The sequence below is a fragment of the Parus major genome, chromosome 4, assembly GCF_001522545.3.
Source record: "Parus major isolate Abel chromosome 4, Parus_major1.1, whole genome shotgun sequence".
In the NCBI taxonomy this organism is placed as follows: Eukaryota; Metazoa; Chordata; class Aves; order Passeriformes; family Paridae; genus Parus; species Parus major.
The window spans coordinates 30,339,573-30,357,816 of record NC_031771.1 but is presented as its reverse complement, the minus strand read 5'-3'; the positions used below and the strand labels follow the sequence as shown (position 1 = coordinate 30,357,816).

The 18,244-nt window shown below is 39.3% G+C and overlaps 1 protein-coding gene across 4 annotated transcripts in view; it reads left to right on the top strand.

The window, feature by feature from the left end:
• The first annotated feature begins 10,993 nt into the window (after positions 1-10,993).
• Positions 10,994-18,244, top strand: part of MARCHF1 (membrane associated ring-CH-type finger 1) — a 227,766-nt gene continuing 220,515 nt past the window's right edge. For 2 of the 4 annotated variants that reach the window (XM_019006422.1, XM_019006423.1), the window contains exon 1: positions 10,994-11,069. The gene's annotated coding sequence lies outside the window, so the exon portion shown is untranslated. The remainder of the gene's footprint in view (positions 11,070-18,244) is intronic. The other 2 variants (XM_015625093.2, XM_015625097.3) reach the window with 2 other exon arrangements.

The window sequence follows — 18,244 nt, the reverse complement described above, 5'->3', positions numbered from 1 at the left end:
TTTTTTTTTAATGACAGTAGAAGCCTCCCACTCTTTATAAAATGCTTGTTATATCAATTATGGGGTCTGTTAGACAACTGATTTCCCCCACATCAAAACAAAGGAAATACTTGTGAGAACATGAGACAGTTTCTAAAAATCAGTATCTGTGCATATCAGTTGCCATGCAAACTAGTACTATTGTACTCTGACAAAATCAACAAGCAATTAACTAATTAGTGTGTATGAAGTATGTGGATAGGAAGAAAATTGGCTACAAAGCATTCAAAACAGCATGTGCTATGTAATAGAAAACAAGCTTTGAAAGGTCTACTGGCCCAGAGAAAAGAAAAATGCTTTATTTCATGCCATGACTGTAACTCTTTCAGGGTTTTTTCTAAACAGTCCTTTTCTAGAGAAAAATTGACTTTATTTATCTTTCTGTGATTAGCTCTTTACAACTCCTGTCATAATGTTATTGGCATATCAGTTGTCTTCTCCATAAATTTACAGTACTTAATTTTGAATTCTCCAAGATGGAGCTTCACTTTTTTGTATATGCTTCAGGCAATAATAAAATTAAATATACTTAAATTAGATTAAGTATATTAATTGAATATTATATTAAATATAATTAAATTAGATTTCTCATTAAAATAAGATACTTAGATCTTTTTGGTAAGAATAGTATGCATTACCTACATGGAGACAACTTACTCAGTTGTCAACTTACTAGTCAGAGAGGATCTATATTTCTGTTCATCTGTAATATATTTGCAAGGAAGAGGATTCAAAATTCCCTACACACATAGGTGGGTTTGGCATGTCTTCTAAATTAAAGTCCTGTTGGGCATAGGCTTAGTTTTGCATGCCCAAGTGTAATTATATGTAAACACACCACCACAGTGAAATTGTGAACACAGAAATGCAATGAATATTAACAAGCAAACACTCTGTGCAATTTTTAAAAGTTTTAACCTTGTAGTGAGCAACATAGAACCATGATGGATGAACTGGGTCCAATATGTTTGCATATTAAACCAAAAAAACCCACCCAAAAAACCAAAAAATTAAATACTTATGAAAGTTTGGATGCAGTGATACATCTTTTAATTGATACACATGAATTCTAGTTCCCTTTGAATCAACTGGAAAAAAAGAAAAGTTCTGGTTCCAAGAAGCATAAATTATGTATCTGCATCTTTTGAGTTGACTCTGCTGTTTCTTTATAAAATGTATCATTTAATGACTTTTTGAATTATCATTAGGGCATTAAGAAAAACTGCAAAACTTTAAGTCTAACTTTGGATCCCATTAAAAGCCACATCTTTCTGTCTGAGTCCTATTTCCTAGAAAATATAAGTTAGTGGTCTTTCTCACAAAGCAAGATGGGTAAGAGCTCTCCTCTTACATCACCTTTTTTGTAACCTGCTGTGCACAATACTTGCCCCATCGTTAAACTCAACAACTTACTGGGACCTGGATTCTGGAGCAGGTTCCCTTCTAAGGAGCCTTCCCGTGGTGAGTAAATAGGTTAAATGATCTCAGTGTATTCTAACAGGTTTTTGACTTGGGGAGGAAAGGAAAGGTTGAAGAAAATGTTTCCTCAAAAGTAATAACACACATCCTTTAGTAATTTCTAATGATTGGAATGAAGAGGGAAATGGAGTTGTATACAGTGAGGACATTTTTTGTGTTCACAGCATGAATTATTTTGTGTTTTCTGCATGAATTATTAACTAAAACAATATTTCTAAGAATACCTACAACATTGCCACAATCACAATAAAAATGCCTTACAAAAGAAGCTACAAAATTGGACAGTGAAATATTTATTTGAGAGTAGTTACTCTAGCTTTCAAAGACTTTAATGTAAACCAATTCAAGTATGTGAAAAATTCAACATCCTCCCAGTAGTCTTAAACAAAATTCAGGTGTGGTAGATCAAGAAATTGAAGAATGAAGATTCTGCTCACATAATCTTTATTCTAGTCTGTTGAGCATTGCTTTCTGTGTCCAGAACTATTACAGTCTCCCAATCTTTGATCTAAATACAAAAAACACCTTTGAAGGAGTAAAATACAATAGCCATTACCCAAATGGGTCCATTCACCCTTTTCTACCATAAACTTTTCCTTACCCCTCAAACCCTAAGGACTTTCACCACTGCTGGAATTCCATGTGCCATTGAATAACCTTTCTCTCAGCTACTGAAGTTATCTGTTTTCATGTGGGCATGGAAATGGTGTGAGGATTAATGTGTTCTATTTAAGAAGCTGGTTTTGGTTGGTTTGTTTATTTTTAATGAGTTGTATAAGTTGGCAGAGCTGGAGACACTGGGAAGTAATTTTTCGGAGGGTTTTGACTTCTTTGATTGAATTGTCATTGTGTGTTGAAATAATAAGCATTTGTAGTGGCTAACAGTGGGACTGTGAGAAAGAACACTCACAAGGCTTCTTTTCTAAAATCTGGATTCTTGTTATGTGATATTTGCATTACCCAGAAGATGCTGTGTGTCTGCACATAATTAGACCTGAAACCAGGAAGAGATTTATTTTTTTTGTCAGCCATGTATCTAAATCTTAATAAGGCACTAGATCTCTTGGGGAATAGTGAACAAAGGTTTCTCCTGGGTACAAACACCCTCAAAGCTTTAGATTTGCTTTCAGGACTTTGGGGAGAAAGGAGAATGCAAAAGATTGGGGATCTGTGTTCACTATTTTACATGACAACAAACAGTTACTAACTTATTCCTGAAAACTCTAAGGTAATGATAATAGCAGTTATGGAATTATTAAGAGATCAGAAGTAATAGGAGCAGCAAAATTGTTGTGAAAGCTAAGCTGTTTTTAACTAGGTAATGTAGGTTAGTACCAGCTTATCCCTATAAGGAAAGCTTGATATATGAATGTTGGTTTGTGGGTATCGAAAACCACAGATACCATATTTAGACTTTGTGAAAGAACTCTTCTGTCCGTTCATTCTGTGTAAAATAAAGGTGCATTTCATCAGTCTTAATAACCAGCACAACTCACTTAAGGCTTTTGTTTTGATTTATAGAATGATACATTTGATTTATAGAATGATACATTTGTTCTTTAGCATGGGCATATGTAGGTTCCTAGAGTTACTTGTGTGATATTACAGCAATCAAAGCAATGAATGTGTGGCAGGTTCACTCTTCAGATAAATTGTTATTATAGATTTTTTTTTTATAGGTTTCATTGTGTTTTGAAAATTACTGTCTTCCACTGCCTAAGCAGTGAATGAGTCTTGTCAAGTGTGGGAAGAATACTGATATTTACACATTAATGCTCACTACCAGCAGACCTATGAAAATACACATCTGACACATGAAAATACACATATTTAAATGAGTTATTGACTGACCTTTCCTTTCTTTTCTGTATCTTGTAAACTTCAGCACCGAGTTCTTTTTCATGTAGTATAGTGTTGTCAGGCTTGGCTACATTTTCACCAGCATGTAAAGATGGATGCCATACTTTTTAAATTAAGAATTAAACCTCAATTATCTTTAATCAATTCAGAATAAATTGTTGAATTGATTTTCCAAGACCCCCATTCATAGAATATCCTGAATTGGAAAGGATCCCAAAGATCATTGAGTCCAGCTCCTGGCCCAGGACATACAATATCTTAATAATTATATGTAAAATAGTCTTAGTAACATGAAATAAAAAATGATTCCTGTTATATCTTTCAATTCTGGAGTTGAGAGCAAGTCAGAGCAATGAATTCTGGGTGATTGGGCTATTAGGCTTCAATAAGTTATATAAATTATTAGGCTTCAATTATTACCTTTCTTAAAATTAAATGAGAACAAGGCATAAAGGAAAATATTACTTAAGTTATCAGCAAGACACATATACAAGAAAGACTGAAGGAGTTTCTGTTGCCAAAAAGATCCTTTTAATTAAGGAAAACAAATCTAATGAGAATCCAGCTATTTCAAGTATTGAATCATAATGAAATGCAGTAAAATAGACAAATTGGCTCCTGTAGATCTAACAGTATTCAAGTCAAGAGAAAAACTGTAGTTGTTGAATGCAGTAGCAGCATTCAACAGTTTAAATAAGAACAGCCCACTGCCAGAGTAGTTAAACTATCTACTTTATGAGATATTTATGCATCTTTAGCTCAAGTACAAGTGTGAAAACTAGAAACCAACCAAGTGAACTACACCAGAGGTGTGTAGCCATCTGCTCACAGGACAGTAATTCCAAATTAAACAAAGTTCAGTGCCCAGCGTTATACAGTGGAATTAGTCTTCCACATCTGAATGAATGGGAAACTGGAGTATCCAAAGAGAGACTTAATCCTAATAATGTAAGTGTCTGAGAGAGCAAGGTAGATGTGACATTTGCAGATAAAATTTGGGCATGCAAACATCTAGCAGCTCCAGGATAATGACAGCCTATAATGAGTTATGAAGGTCCTGTAGAGCATTAATTTATTGTTTCAACAAAAGAACTGCTGTTGATGAATTCTTGAATAAGATGTGGTTATAAAATGCACTTTTTATTTGGACTGAAAATGCTTGCTCTTATTTAATACAAAGCGTGAAACCAATAGAGCTGCTGTGGTAGTCTGCAATTAAGTATTAGAGAATATACAAGCTGCCATATTTTTGATAGTTAGGGTGCAGGGCAGTGCCTCCTTGGAGAAGACATCCTCCTTCTCCATGCATGGACGGCAAGGTGGTGGCCAAGGGCTATCTGGAATGATGACCTAGATGTCTTGCTGGTATGCATACATGATTGCAAATCATTCTCTCTTACTCCATGAATGGCAGAGTCCAGGGCCTCCTGAGCTCTTCTGCATAGTAGTGTATTGCACAACAGGAACTCCTCTTGAGCAGGAATGAGTCTCAAGGTGCTCCTTGAGGCTGAGGGATTCCTTGCTGCAACAGAGTCTTGGTAGGTGACTAATAGCATGCTAAACTTCTTTGAAATCTTAGCTGAGTGATAAAAAGGATCAATTGTGCCTATATAATCCTTTAGTCATAAACCACTGACATGGTTAGTCTAGCAGTGGATCCATCTGCACCTAGAGCTCTCCCTAAGAAAGAGTTTGGAACTCAAGGGGGTCCTTTCTGAACCTCATGACTCAACAGAAGGGTCTTGGTTTTGTCCAGCCCAGTCCTCTGTGCAGTAAATAGTTAAGCTTGCTGTTGAATCTTGTTAAACCAGTGCCACATTTACCACTGAATTTCATTAACTCTTTGTTTTACATCAATGCATTCAGAAATCTTAATAATTAAAACCCTACTTATACAAAAAATAATACGACTGAATAGATATTCTTCAATGTGTTGCATTAATTGAAGCCACTGTTCCGAATCATAGTTTTACTCTTCCAAGCTGCTAAATATGATGCAGAGGACAAGCAAATCCATGCACAAAAATCAGTACAGCATACTAGATACCTACCTTTCCAAGAAACCAAGACATGAAAACACTTAATAGTAGCTTTAGTAATACCTAACTTAACCTTTCTATTAGATCATAAGTGTTGCTCAGGAACAGAATATTCATACTGCATTGTCAGGATGACTAATTTCTTTTAAGTTTTGTAAAATCTGTTCATTTTTATTTGCTGTTTATTTTCTTAATAAAGAAAATACACATTAGGAACTGTAGCAGGGAGTGAAAGTTCACAAGATGAAAAGCAGCACAAGTACCAAAGTGTGCTTACCTCATAGCATTGTTTTGCTCAGTATCTATTTCTTTTTAATTTAATTACTTGTTTTTGGTGGTAGGCAGCTTTTTTATACCTCTTTGTTGAAATGTTCAGTGTTTTCATAGAATTGGTCATCTTGAGTGAGCTACCAAAACACCATTTATATTTGCAATCTGGGAGTAAAAGCTCAGAGAAGAAAACACTTGTAATATTTGTAATGTGAGTTCTGGTATGAGAGCAGAGAACAAACTGGCAGCAGGAACAGCCCCAGGGATAAGGAGGTCTCATGCCCTCTTAAATGTGAGTAACAGATGTTCCACACACTTGCTGGTGGGGAGCCAGTGCAACGTCTTCGCATCACGCATAGAACATGAAGATATGTAGGTCTGAGTTAAAATGGTATGAGAGGCAATTTGAAGTGCAGTGCTTGTAGGCATGGTATTTCAAGGATAAAAGAGGAGGGCAGCTAGCAGGAGATGTGATATTTCACACTCATTACTCCAAATTACCAAGACAGTTTTCCTGTTAGAAAATCCTTGCATATGTGGATTAATGTGTGCTGTGTTCCAGTAGTACGTTAATATCCATACTGTATCTTCTTATTGAAATTTCAAATTGCTAATAAGGACGCTTCAGCAGGTAACACCTTCACCTATAGAACTATATAAGGTACAGATTTTATATTAGCACAACAAAGATGACTCAGTCCTCTTCAGAGCAGACCTTGAATTACTACACATGGCAAATATTTCCTGACAGCCAGATATTCTCAAGCCCTCAGTTTGAAATGATTTATTTCACAAGAAAACAATGTTTTTTGCATTTTGGCCCTTAGGCTCTCAGCAGACAACTGTAGAATGAGGGAAAACAAATGTCTGGTTTATACAAAGTTAATAAAACCAGATGCTATTAAGAGCTCACCGTATTATTATTCCATGCACCAACATGAGCACTGGTTTATACTGTTTCAAGAAGAAGAAAAAGGAAGGAGCTAGCGTTAGGATGAAATGGAAAAGAAATGCATAACTGGGCATAAAATTTAGAAGGCTTATTTATGAAAAAGATGAAAAATTAATTCTTTGTATTAAAAACACTTTGTGTAGAGATGTCTTTATTCCAAGAAGCATTGTGAAGAAATCCATCAATTCCTCATAGGCATAGGGCTATGATGGTGATGACATACATGAGGACATCACTTGCAAAAGTTGTCAAAGTAAAACTGGCTCATTAATTATCAGTAATCAAGATCAAAGTGGGAAACCAGAGTTATGCCTTAATATCCAGGTAATAGGACATTCCCTGCTAACATGGTGAGTTCAGGCAATGGGCAATATGCTTTTCTGTCGTTGAATGTATAGCAGGAAACATGGCATGAACCTGGTAGAGTTTTCAATTTGACAGAGGTTTTACTTAGAGGAGGGAAAAGAACAAGGAAGGCAGCCTCTGTCTTCCCCCTATAGAAGCTCCATGGCCATTCTTTGTGATGTACAATAGCTCTACCTTTCTGCCTTCTCTCTTGTCACCTTCTTCTGAAAACATGTAAACTCATGCTTTAAAGACCTAGCAGCATGGCAAAAAGCAGGCATGGGGAGCAATCCAGTAAAGCTGGAATAAGTGCCTGGCTTCTATGTTGAGGGTTTTTGGTTTAGTAAACACCTTTTTTCTGGTCTTGGGGATATGTATTTCTAGTTCTGCTTTATCATGCTTAGCTTTTATCCAAAGTCCAGTGAGACCTTCAACATGAACAAATGATGCATTTTTAATTTCATCTTGAAGAAAATCTTCAATGCAAAAGTAATTACAATGGAAATGAGACTTTATTTTTCTAAAAGCACAAATTGAAAAGTAATGAAAATGATGATGCAAAATTGTCGTGGATTCACTAAATGTCAGGACAACTTTTTCCTCTCTTTTTATCTGTTATCTCTGAGACTAACATGCTTGTCCAATCTAAACATTAAACTTCAATTCCTTTTTCTGCCTGAAGAGGTTAAATGCTGTGTTTCTCATTTTATCCTAGCCACCAGGGTGTGGTCAGCTTTGGGAAAGCACTAGCTTAGTCCTCGCCATTTTGAGATGTTCTCCTGGAAGGCAGACTTGGTTATCAAGATAGCTGTTTTCAACTTAGTGAAACAAGGAAAAATGGAAATCAAGAGAACTCTAAATCTTTGTCTGTGGTATAACTGCTTCACCCTCTGTTTTGCAGCTGGCTTGAGTTACTGTTTCCATATCTCTGCTGGAGGGTTTCCCCTTAATTTTCTCTCCTCCAGACTGAGCTGAGCTCCTGCTACTCTTGTGAAGACACCAGTGATTGATGACAGCTGGAGAAGGGAGTATAGATATAAATTTATAAAACATCCAGATTTATTGGCAGTCTACTAAGCAAACTGATCTTGCCCACCACATCAGTCCTATATTTATTAATGCTTATACTGGGAGGCTTGGGAATACCTGAAATAAAAGAAGAGGCACTTTTGGTCTGCACATATTAACGGGGTGTGAATCGGCAGTGTACCACATTCTGTGAGTATGGCAACAGCTCTCACCACGATGTTTGTTATTTTCGCACCATGAAGTTTGTTATCTTTTAATAGAAGAACAGTGTTGCTGCTGTCTTTCATTTCATGAATCAAGCCTGCAAAATCTGACTCAAATTTATTACTATCTTTGGGAAAGCTAATGTTATATTGTTATGTAAATTTGGATTTTATTGCAAAAATTATAATTAACTACTCATTGTAACTTTTCCTACTTTAATTCCTTGATTGTATATTTTGCTTTAAATAATGTGCATACATGATTTATCCTTTCTTCTCTTTTGCTTGCCATGTCCTCCATGTTAAACGTGGTTTTATGTATTTGTTTTTAAGCTGAGAATTTGACAAAGAATTTTTGTGACATGCAGCTGTAGATGTTTGTTGCTCACATAGAAAATGTTTGTTAATGCAATATTAATTTTTGACATTTGAAGGGATTAAACCAGGAAAGTTTACTCTTGTATTTAAATTCTATGGTTCTGAACTCATAGAGCTGCTTCCAGGACCTTCTTCAGCACAAACTCTTCCTCAATTTTAGTAACTCTTTAAAATTATAAATATACTGGCTGCAGATAGAATGAATATTGATATCTGAATATAAAGTTCCAGGTTTGGTAAGCAAAGAACTCAGACATGTTTGGTCATAATAAATGACTGTGGTGTGTGGTTCTTGGTTGTGTTTGCCATGTTGAATCACAGCAGCTGCAGTTACAGAGTTGTTAATATGCTTAAGACATAAAGGAATCTAAAAATTTTGCTAGAGAAAGCTGCAGCACCCTGTAAACAAGTATTTCTACTGGTGTTAAGTGATACAGGAGCAGCAATTGTAACTCGCCTTTCCCACTGACAGACTCAGCTCTCCTGAGGCATTCACTCTGAAGAAATTGCTCTGCAATGGCAAACTGAGTTCTTCTTTTTATATTAACTTCTCTGAATTAATTGCCTGCTATGCATCTCTTTAGTGCACATCTTTTTGCCAGTTAAACATTACTGTTCAAATGTCAGCCTGCCCCTTGGTTTTTGTTGGTAGCAGCCTCATTATTCACTCAGTATCAATCATCCGTGTAAGTATGAGGTGATTTTTGTCTTTTAAATTTTGTTTTCCACTGGACTCATGAGATCAGTAGCCTTTACTAGACTCTGGGGATTAGTCCACATGTGCAGAGCAATGAGCAAAGGTTTCACACTACTGCCCCTGCATGGGACTTCAGGATCTTAGGTGGGTGGAAGACTTTTGTGGAAGGAATGTCTTCATTCCTGCATGTGTGTTCTTACTGATCCAGTTTTCTGAAAAATCATTCTGCAGATGACAAGAAGCAACACCCAAATACTTTTCTTTAGAGGTGGGGAAGGGATGTATTTTGATGTGGCGGGCAGTCATGAAAGTATGCTAAGACTGTGAGGCAAAACAGCAATAATTGAGGCTGGTGTAGCTCAATTTTCAGTTTTCTTTTCAGGGTAAATAAATTGCTGTTAGAAGCCTGAATAGGTGAAATCTCAATAAGAAAAGATGAATAAGGCAAGATAAATTTGCAATGAGTGAATGTACCTGTGTATAGCTGAGAATTAAGAGAATTTTTAAACTAGTGCCAGAAGGTGAGAGAATTTTGAGCAGCTTTATTTCCTTTTAATTATTTATCAGAAAAGGAGAAGAAATACATTACAAGCAGATATAACTTTAGAAAACCTCTCACGTTTTGATCTTCAGGTCATACACTATGACCCAGAAAAAGAGAAAAAATAGTTCAATCTGCTTGAGTGAGCTCCATAATACAGAGGTATCTGCTTAATGTTTTGATCATGATGAAGGTGATGCTTGTTTAGACACTTGCCTTTACAGGAAGACTTGATGGTCTTCAGTCTTTACAGTGGACCTGTCTGGAGGAGCCTGAGGCTTGTAATACCACTCCCTCCACACTACAGCTCAGGCTGATGTTTTCTTTAATTTCAAGATGTGTCAGTTAAGCACAAGTATTGGAAAAAACCCACCAAGTCTGTATGTGCTCTTTCTGTCTCTTAGAGACATTGGGGTACTATGTAAATCAACCTGGAATGGTTTACTCTGGTGATAAAGCCTGTATTAATACAGGTAAATAGCAGATGTAATGTGGAAATTTGGTCGAAGCTGATTGTTTCATTTTATTTTCACAATCCCACTCTGGATCGCTGCCTCAGGACCTTACTTTGTTAGGCTAAGACGTTCAAACTCAGACTTGTTTTCAAACGTGAAATGAGAATCGGGGCACAGCGTGGTTTCTAAGCAATGGAGGTACATGTCCTGAGCCCCCTCCCGCTCCCATTCTCGGTGCTGAACTAAGGGCTGAGAGGTGCCATTTCTGCACAGCTCTCCGAGGGGAAGGGGACAATCGGGGAGACCACTCCGCTTTTTAATGAGGAGAGAAATAAGCATGTAATTGAGACCCCTGCTTCCCCTCGCCCGGCGATTCCACGCACGACTCCTGTACTTGCAACAAACTGATTATTTAAGGCTGCTCCAGGGGAAAAGCGGGAAGCAGGGCAGCGGAGAGCGGAGGGGAGCGAGTGTTCCGGGGGTGTCACGCTCCGGCGGCTTTGCCGCGCCGTGCCCGCGCCGTGCCCGCGCCGTGCCCGCGCCGTGCCCGCGCCGTGCCCGCGGCCGGAGCGGGGCCGGAGCGGAGCCGGGGGAGCGGGGCCGGGGCCGGCGCTGCCCGCGCTGCCCGCGCGGCGGGGCGGGGCCGCGGGGTGACGTCATGGGGCGTGGCGGCGGCGGTGCCGCGCCGGGCGGGCGCGGGATGGGGCGGGGGGCGCGGCCGGACCCGCCGGCCCCGCAGCCGGCTCGGCAGCCGGCTCCCTCGGGCACCTGGAACGCCGCTGGTGAGTGCAGGGGGTCGGCGGCTCGGCACGGCACCGCACCTGCGGGGTCCCGGCGGGGACGGGTGCTGCCTTTTTTATCTTTTTTATTTTTTAATTTATATTTTTTCCTTTTCGGTTGTGAGGAGTGCCGATTGGGTTTGGTCGTTGGGGTGGTTGGTTTGTTGATATTTTTTGTGGTGTTGCTGTCTCGGTGTTTTTCGGGGAGAAGCGCATCAGGGCAGCCGCGCGGGCTGGCGCTGCTGCCGCTGTCCCTCGGCCGGTGCCCGCTGCGGGCACGGGGGGAAGGCTCCCGGCAGCTCCGTCGGGCCGGCGCTTGCACAGCGGCGGCCCCGGTACCCATGTCTCTCGGGGCGATTTCACAGCCTCCTCCACTTAACACCCTGTAAATGCCGCCTTAGCGATGAGAGGTTTCCGAGTAAGTGTGACATGTCGCGACTAGAGGGAACCCAGGCTGGAAAACCATGGCATGGGAACGCAGGCGAACTTGGCCTCTGTTTGTAATCGTGTTTTAAGTAATTTCTTTTTTAGTTGATGCTCTGTGTGGGAAAGTGGATAGAAGTACCAGTCCTTACAAAATGAAAGAGTAAAAGCTGTGGGAATGTGAATGAAGTTGTTCAGGTTGCCACTGCTGTCGGCATATCTTGCTGAGACTGTCCGGACAAGGTTCCTCCTAATCTGGCAGTTCTCACTTTTCCTCTATCCCGTGTATTTGTCCAGACTTCTTAAGAGCACAAGCGTCAAATGCCTTCTCTCTCACTTCCCCGTCTTCTTTCTTGTATTGGCAAGTTGTGGCCAGGAACGAATTAGAAAGTAGGAAACACAATCTTATAGTTTAATGCAATTTAAATTGTCTTCTTTGCATAGCAGAAAGGTAACGAGCTACCTTGTATTTGTCAGGTCGAAATACTGCAAAGTTCATTTGTCTTAGTGTGTATGGGAGATGTGTATGATAGTTATTGTTATGTGTTTTCTTAAATCCCTCTGACAGTGCATGGATTGAAGTAGGTAGATAAACTGATGTACTACCAGAGAAAATGAGTTTATCTTGCAGAGCATTTCCTTTTTAATACTGATCAGCTAATATGTACTCTGCCACAGTACTTCATTAAAAAGTTGGGAGCTAATTAGCTCTTTCTTACAGCTAGAGTTCCCGATTTTAATTAGAGTTCCTGTCTTTAAGTTTAAACTGATTAAAGCAATGCCAAAGCTATTCTGGTTATTTTCAATGTTTGTTTAAAAAGAGGGGGGGAAAATGAGTAAATTTAAGCTCTTTGTACTCCATGTTGAAAAACAAACACTTCTGTTTGGGGTTCTGTCCCTAATTCTGTTGGGGGTGGGGGGTGAGACCATTATGTGTGTCTTGTATTGGAGCGAGGAAGTAAACTAACTAATGGCAATGAAACTCACATGTTTGTTGTTCAAGGGTTATTGGTTTCAATGGGAAAATCACGATTTGTGGAGGAAACGAGAATGTGCTAACTAACAAAGGTGTGGACAACCTGTGAGCACTCAGGTGGATTTCACAGTGCTCAAACAATGTACAGGGGTCTGTCTGGAGATGCAATGATGGTGATTCCTGTAATGGTAAAAACTCTGCTGCAGTTTAATTTGACCAAAAGTCTCATCCATACTTACATAAAGATGTCATGGTGGTTAAATATTACCCTCCATTATGTCCTCCATTAATGTCGTGTGTATACTTCCTACTTCATTCTGCTGAAGAACAGTTACTTGCATTAAACTTTAAAAAAACAAAAAAAGGGGCAATCTATGGCTCATTCATGGGTACCCTGCTATATTTTAAACAACATTTTAAACCCTGTTAGGGGTTTGAGAGATTTGCAAATTGATAATTCCTGAGGGAGTTGTTATGCTGATAAGACTTAGTGTCTTTATTCTGAATATTTCACAGCACTCTTGACAGTCTGTATGGGAAGAGTTTAATGTTTGTTGCACACTGCTAAGCACTTGTGACAAGATTTAGCAGTGGGTGCTTTAAAGTACAAAAAATAAAGTTCTGGAAAATGCACAGCTAAATGAATGACAGTCTTTTAAGGTGCAGTGATGGGACAAACCAGCAGCGCTCAAAACTCTCCTGCAGACTGACAGCTGACCTTGACTTTAACTCTATGAACTTGTTTGCTTTCAGTATTTGACCGAGTCAGCACTGTGATGATACTCATGTTCTTTTGTCTTTTCTGACATTTAAAGGATATCACTGTAATTATTATTTCATAGGGAGGGAATTCTGTGCAAAAGAATTTCCTTGAGAAACCTTTGGTATTAATTGGCCATCACTAGATATTTGCATTCAAGGTGCTTGACTGCCCCGGTGTCAGATATGCTGCCATTGAAACCTATATAGTCAAATCTCTAAGTAAGTGTGACTAATTTTGCTATACTGGGATTCTCCATATGTTTGTTAACTACAGAGCACATGAACTAGTATGATGCCAGCATGGATAATGAGATAAACCATCATCTGTGTTTGCATATTGATATGGGATGTTGATATGGGATGTTGATATGTGGCTGCCACAATTTTTAATATTCTCAGAATAACTGTCTGACTCAGACAACTGGCTTTTCTCTTGTGGGGGAAGCAAGTTTACATACTAGGAATACCGATGTGCAAAAATTAAAGCACTTAATAGATGTTTAGAAGACTTCATTGGCCTGACAGATGCCCCTATGATGTAAGAGCAAAATGTCCCAAGCATGTATTGTTACATGGAAGTATGGAATCATGGAATGATTTGGGTTGGAAGGGATCTTATGCATCTTCTACTTTAAAAACCTCTGCCATGGTGAGGGACATTATAGGAATTGGAAATGTCTCTAAAGTCTGTGGAGTCTCACTGGAATGGTCCAGCTGGGAGCAGATCCATCTGCTGATAGTCTTTTTCCAAACCATATGCATCTCCTTATAATTTTGGTCCTCTTTCCTTTTTCAGTTCTCTCTGGTTGCTGCTGCCTCAGCCATGCTGCTGCAAGGTGCCTGTTTGCTGTTTTCACTGCCTTTTGCATTGCTGCCTTACCCCTTCTAGTTTTTTATGTTTGATTTTTGTTTGGTGTTTTCCTGTATGTATGTAATACATTTCTTTATCCAGTAGATAAAGATGTGCTAACTGTGTCCCTGCCCATGGCATGGGATTGGAACTAGAGGATCCATGTCCCTTCCAACTTAATGCATTCTATGATTCAGTGTAGCATACAAGACAATGAAATTATATGCTTTGACTTGGAAAAAAAAATTAAGATCTTTAAAGAGAGACATCTTGTTATATGAAATTAAATCCAGCATAGTCTCATCATCTTAATAGCAGTGCAAATTCAAATAATGACTTAATAGAGGAACTTAAACCTTTAATGTGATGAGAATAACCTTGTTAATTATCAGGGTTAATGAGGTGCATTTCTTTAAAGTGAATGGAGTGATCACAGGCCAACAAAAAGGATCTCTCTTCTGCTGGGTAGTATTTTTCCAATTCATTGGTAATTGAAAAGGGGATTTTGTTCCAGGCAAGTGTGTGATACAGCAATTTATATCAGATTCTTCAGGAAAGAGGGATAAACATCTATTTAAAAAGTAGACTTAATGATACAGTTAAAGCAATAATGAGTAGTAAGCTAACTTTAAGTTGTTTTCTGTGCCATTTTGATGGTTCACTGCCTTTCTTTTCCCCCCAAATTCATTGGCAACCAGGCATACACTGAAATTTTAACCTTGTAGATTAGAGCTTCATGATTTGGAAGTAGTAGGGAGTTTGATTATATTGCATTATTCAGTGTAGTTTCATTGCTCCTTTGGGTATTTCCATATGGTTTATAACTTTACTTCTATGGAATGATTTTTGGGATGCAGAGGCATTGAAGGTGCTTTGGGTGATGGCACTGCCACAGTGTTGTCCTGTTTGTTTTAGGACAGGTGTGCAAGATAAGTCTTGTGACTACTGTGAGAGGCTTTTGCAATGCTGAGCTGTGGAGGGCTGTAAAGTTAATTTCAGAATAGGTGACTGTTGAAAAACAAAGTTTCTCATTTTACAGTGAAGATGATACTGTATTTATAGCTCTTTTATAATCTTATAAAATGAACATTTTTCCATGAGGAGCGTGGCTTTCAAGGTGTTGAAAGCATTTCTAGTACCCTGTGTTTAGGAAGAATTCTAATATTCCTGCCTGGATTTTGTCCCATTAACTTTGTTTGTCCATTACCATATTTCTTCACAAGAATGACTTGTAGAATTGACCCATCTGTACCTGTTCCTCTGGCACGTGAGCATGCCTGTGTTGGGACAGTGGTGGAAGTACAGCACAGTGGGAATCCTCAGCTTGTCAGCTGCTACCCTGCACTGGCTTGGGCTGAAGTAGAACTTCATCGTGGTCACAGCTGAGTCCATTTTTGCAAAGGAAAACTGTGTGATAAGTTGACTTTGTTTCATTGATAGCAGCATGGTTGTGCTTTGTAGACAAAGAATGGTAGTCCAAACCCTCAGATTTCAGTAGGATAAAAAATGTAACTTAAGTCTGGAAGATCAAGAAGGGTGTGATGTATTGGGAATGTTTCTACAGTTGCCCAACAGCAATCCAGATTTGATCTGTTTCTACCTCCAAGTTGACTTTCAGGTAGACAAAATATCAAATGTGGTTTCTGCAAAAATGTTATGTACAGTTTGACTGTATTAAAATAATCGGCAATGTACTTTAAAAACTACTTTAGAACACTGAGAAGTTTAATTACTTCTAATGTGTCCAGCAGGTGAGTTTCATAGCCTGAAAACCAGAGGCTTGTTTCAAAATTGAATAATATTCGTCCTTGCCTGTTTATCTTAATTGCAAAATTAAGTTCTTCAAACAAGTTAGTGGTCACTCTCTGTTTTTCTGTAAGGCTTTCTATTTTTCTTATAGAAACAGTTTCTCTATTTTTTTTTTTTTTACATGTTTAGAAGTATTACAATTAATTGCTCCCTGGTATTGTGTTATATTTTATGCTTAACACTGTGTTACACAGCTGTGGGGGGTGGGGATGGACATGCTGCAGAAGAGAAATGCCACCATGCTTCTGCAGGAACTTATGGAAATGTAGTTATTGTGGCATTGTATGGTTAGGTCTGCCAGTGAGGGAATGCAGGGGGCAGCTTCTGTGCATGTCAGAGTTGTTTTGGTTATGCTGGGTCATTGAGTGAAAGTGTTTTTGAGGTCAGTAGTTTACTAATCCCAGTTTTCCAGTTTCTGCCTGTTAGCTCTCTAAAGCAAAGAAGAAATGCTAAACAAAGGCACAGTGAGGGAAATCCAGGCCATCTTTGCTGTGATGGGAGTAGCTTCCTTGGCCTCCATGGAGTGGAGTTTGTTGTGATTGCTTGATGACTGCAGGTCTCATAGAAGATGGGTTTCTCGCTCCCTTCCCCAAGGTCTTCTCTGAAGTCTTTTCCAGAAGGAAAAAAAGAGTACTAATGATGTTAAGGAACAAAGGGACTTGTTTAGCACAGGGAAAAATTTCTAAGCAGAAGCCAATTATTAATACATTGCTTCAGAAGTGAAACTGATGCAACATGAGCCAAGTTAAATACATACCTAACCTAAGGGACAAAATTTTGGCATGAGATAAAGTAGTAATAAAATAGGGACTATCTTAAAATTCCTAGCCAGTGGGGAAGTGAACTTTTGGAGCTACTTTATGCCAGGACAGGGGTGTGCATGTGTTAATGTGCTTTCCAAAACCTCCTCATTATAGGAAGCAGAGGGAGGGTCAGGCCTTGATCTCTTCTCTTTGGTGACCAGTGACAGGACCTGAAGGAATGTCAGGGGAAGTTTGGGTTGAATATTAGGAGAAGATTTTTTCACCCAGATGGTGGTTGGACACTGTAACAGGCTTCCCAGGGAAGCAGTCACAGCACCAAGCCTACCTGTGCTCTTAGGCACATAGTGTGATTCTTGGGGTGTCCTGTGGAGAGACAGAAGTTGGGCTTGATGATCCCTATGGGGTCCCTTCCTACTCAGGATACTCTATGATTATATGTGGTCCAAGTTTTGTTTGGTGTAAGGCATTGTAGGACTTAATAAGTATGATGAAAGGAGACTGGGAGAATAACATGGAATGCAGCATTAATCCTGGTGTATTGCTGGAAACCATGAGTTGGTACCCTTTTCTGTAGCAGAAGGTCGTGGGGTGAACTACAGATGTCTGAGTTTTGGGGTTGGCTCAGTACAGAGGCAGCCATCAAGTGGAGTAGGGAAATAAGGAAAAACTCTTGCTCAGAGGTAGGCTGAAGAGTGCAAGTCCTGCATGCTAGCACAAAGAAGTGTGTAACAGGTGAAATCTAATCTTGCTTCCTTGGTCTTGGGTCATCATAAGAAAGGGATGATTATGGTTCCCAAGGGAAGACCTTGTACTTCACCATTTCTGGTATGTGAAACTGGCATCAGTCCTTGCTGTGTAATCTGTGAATGCAGGCCAGTTGCCCTCCTGGCCTGGGGTGAAAAATGTGCTGCTTTACCTCATTGCTGCTTTAAGCTCAGAGGGTCTGTGCTGCTTTTTTGAAGAGAAACCTAAAGCATAGCTTCTGAGTGCTAACTTCAAAAGATGTCCACTACCTCCTCAAAGTGGTGTGATCTATTTAAGGTCTGCCTGCCAAGTTCAGCCAAGCGCAGGTCAGTTAATGCCACTGAGTCGTTTCTCTGGTGAGTACTAATAATTTCAGTGTCTTGTAGAAAACTTACTTATGTAATGACAGTATCCAATTGTCCCTGTCTGTGCTAGCTCTTTATTTGGGTTAATAGCCATTAAAGAGCCAGCTGATGGGTATCAGTTTTTGTGGAGACAGATTCTTTTCCATAAAGCTGATAAGCATAACTCTAGAGGATTGAAAATATTTACTGTGAAATTTCCTTGTTTATATAGTACCTCCTTAAAAATCAAACAGTAACATCAGTTCCTTAGGTTAGTGGAAATCCTAATAGAAGATATGAGGTGTTGGCTGGAAGATGACGTACCTACTAAAAGGCCAAATTAATTCCACCTCCACGTGCCTCTCAAATGCCGGTCTTCACAGCCAGGGGGATGCAGTATTCTATGGAGCTGGGAGGAAGGCACTGACTGTCCAGACTGGATGCAAAGTGTTTCAAAAAAATAGAAGCTCTTTGATAAACTCTTGGTAGACTGAATAACTGAATTC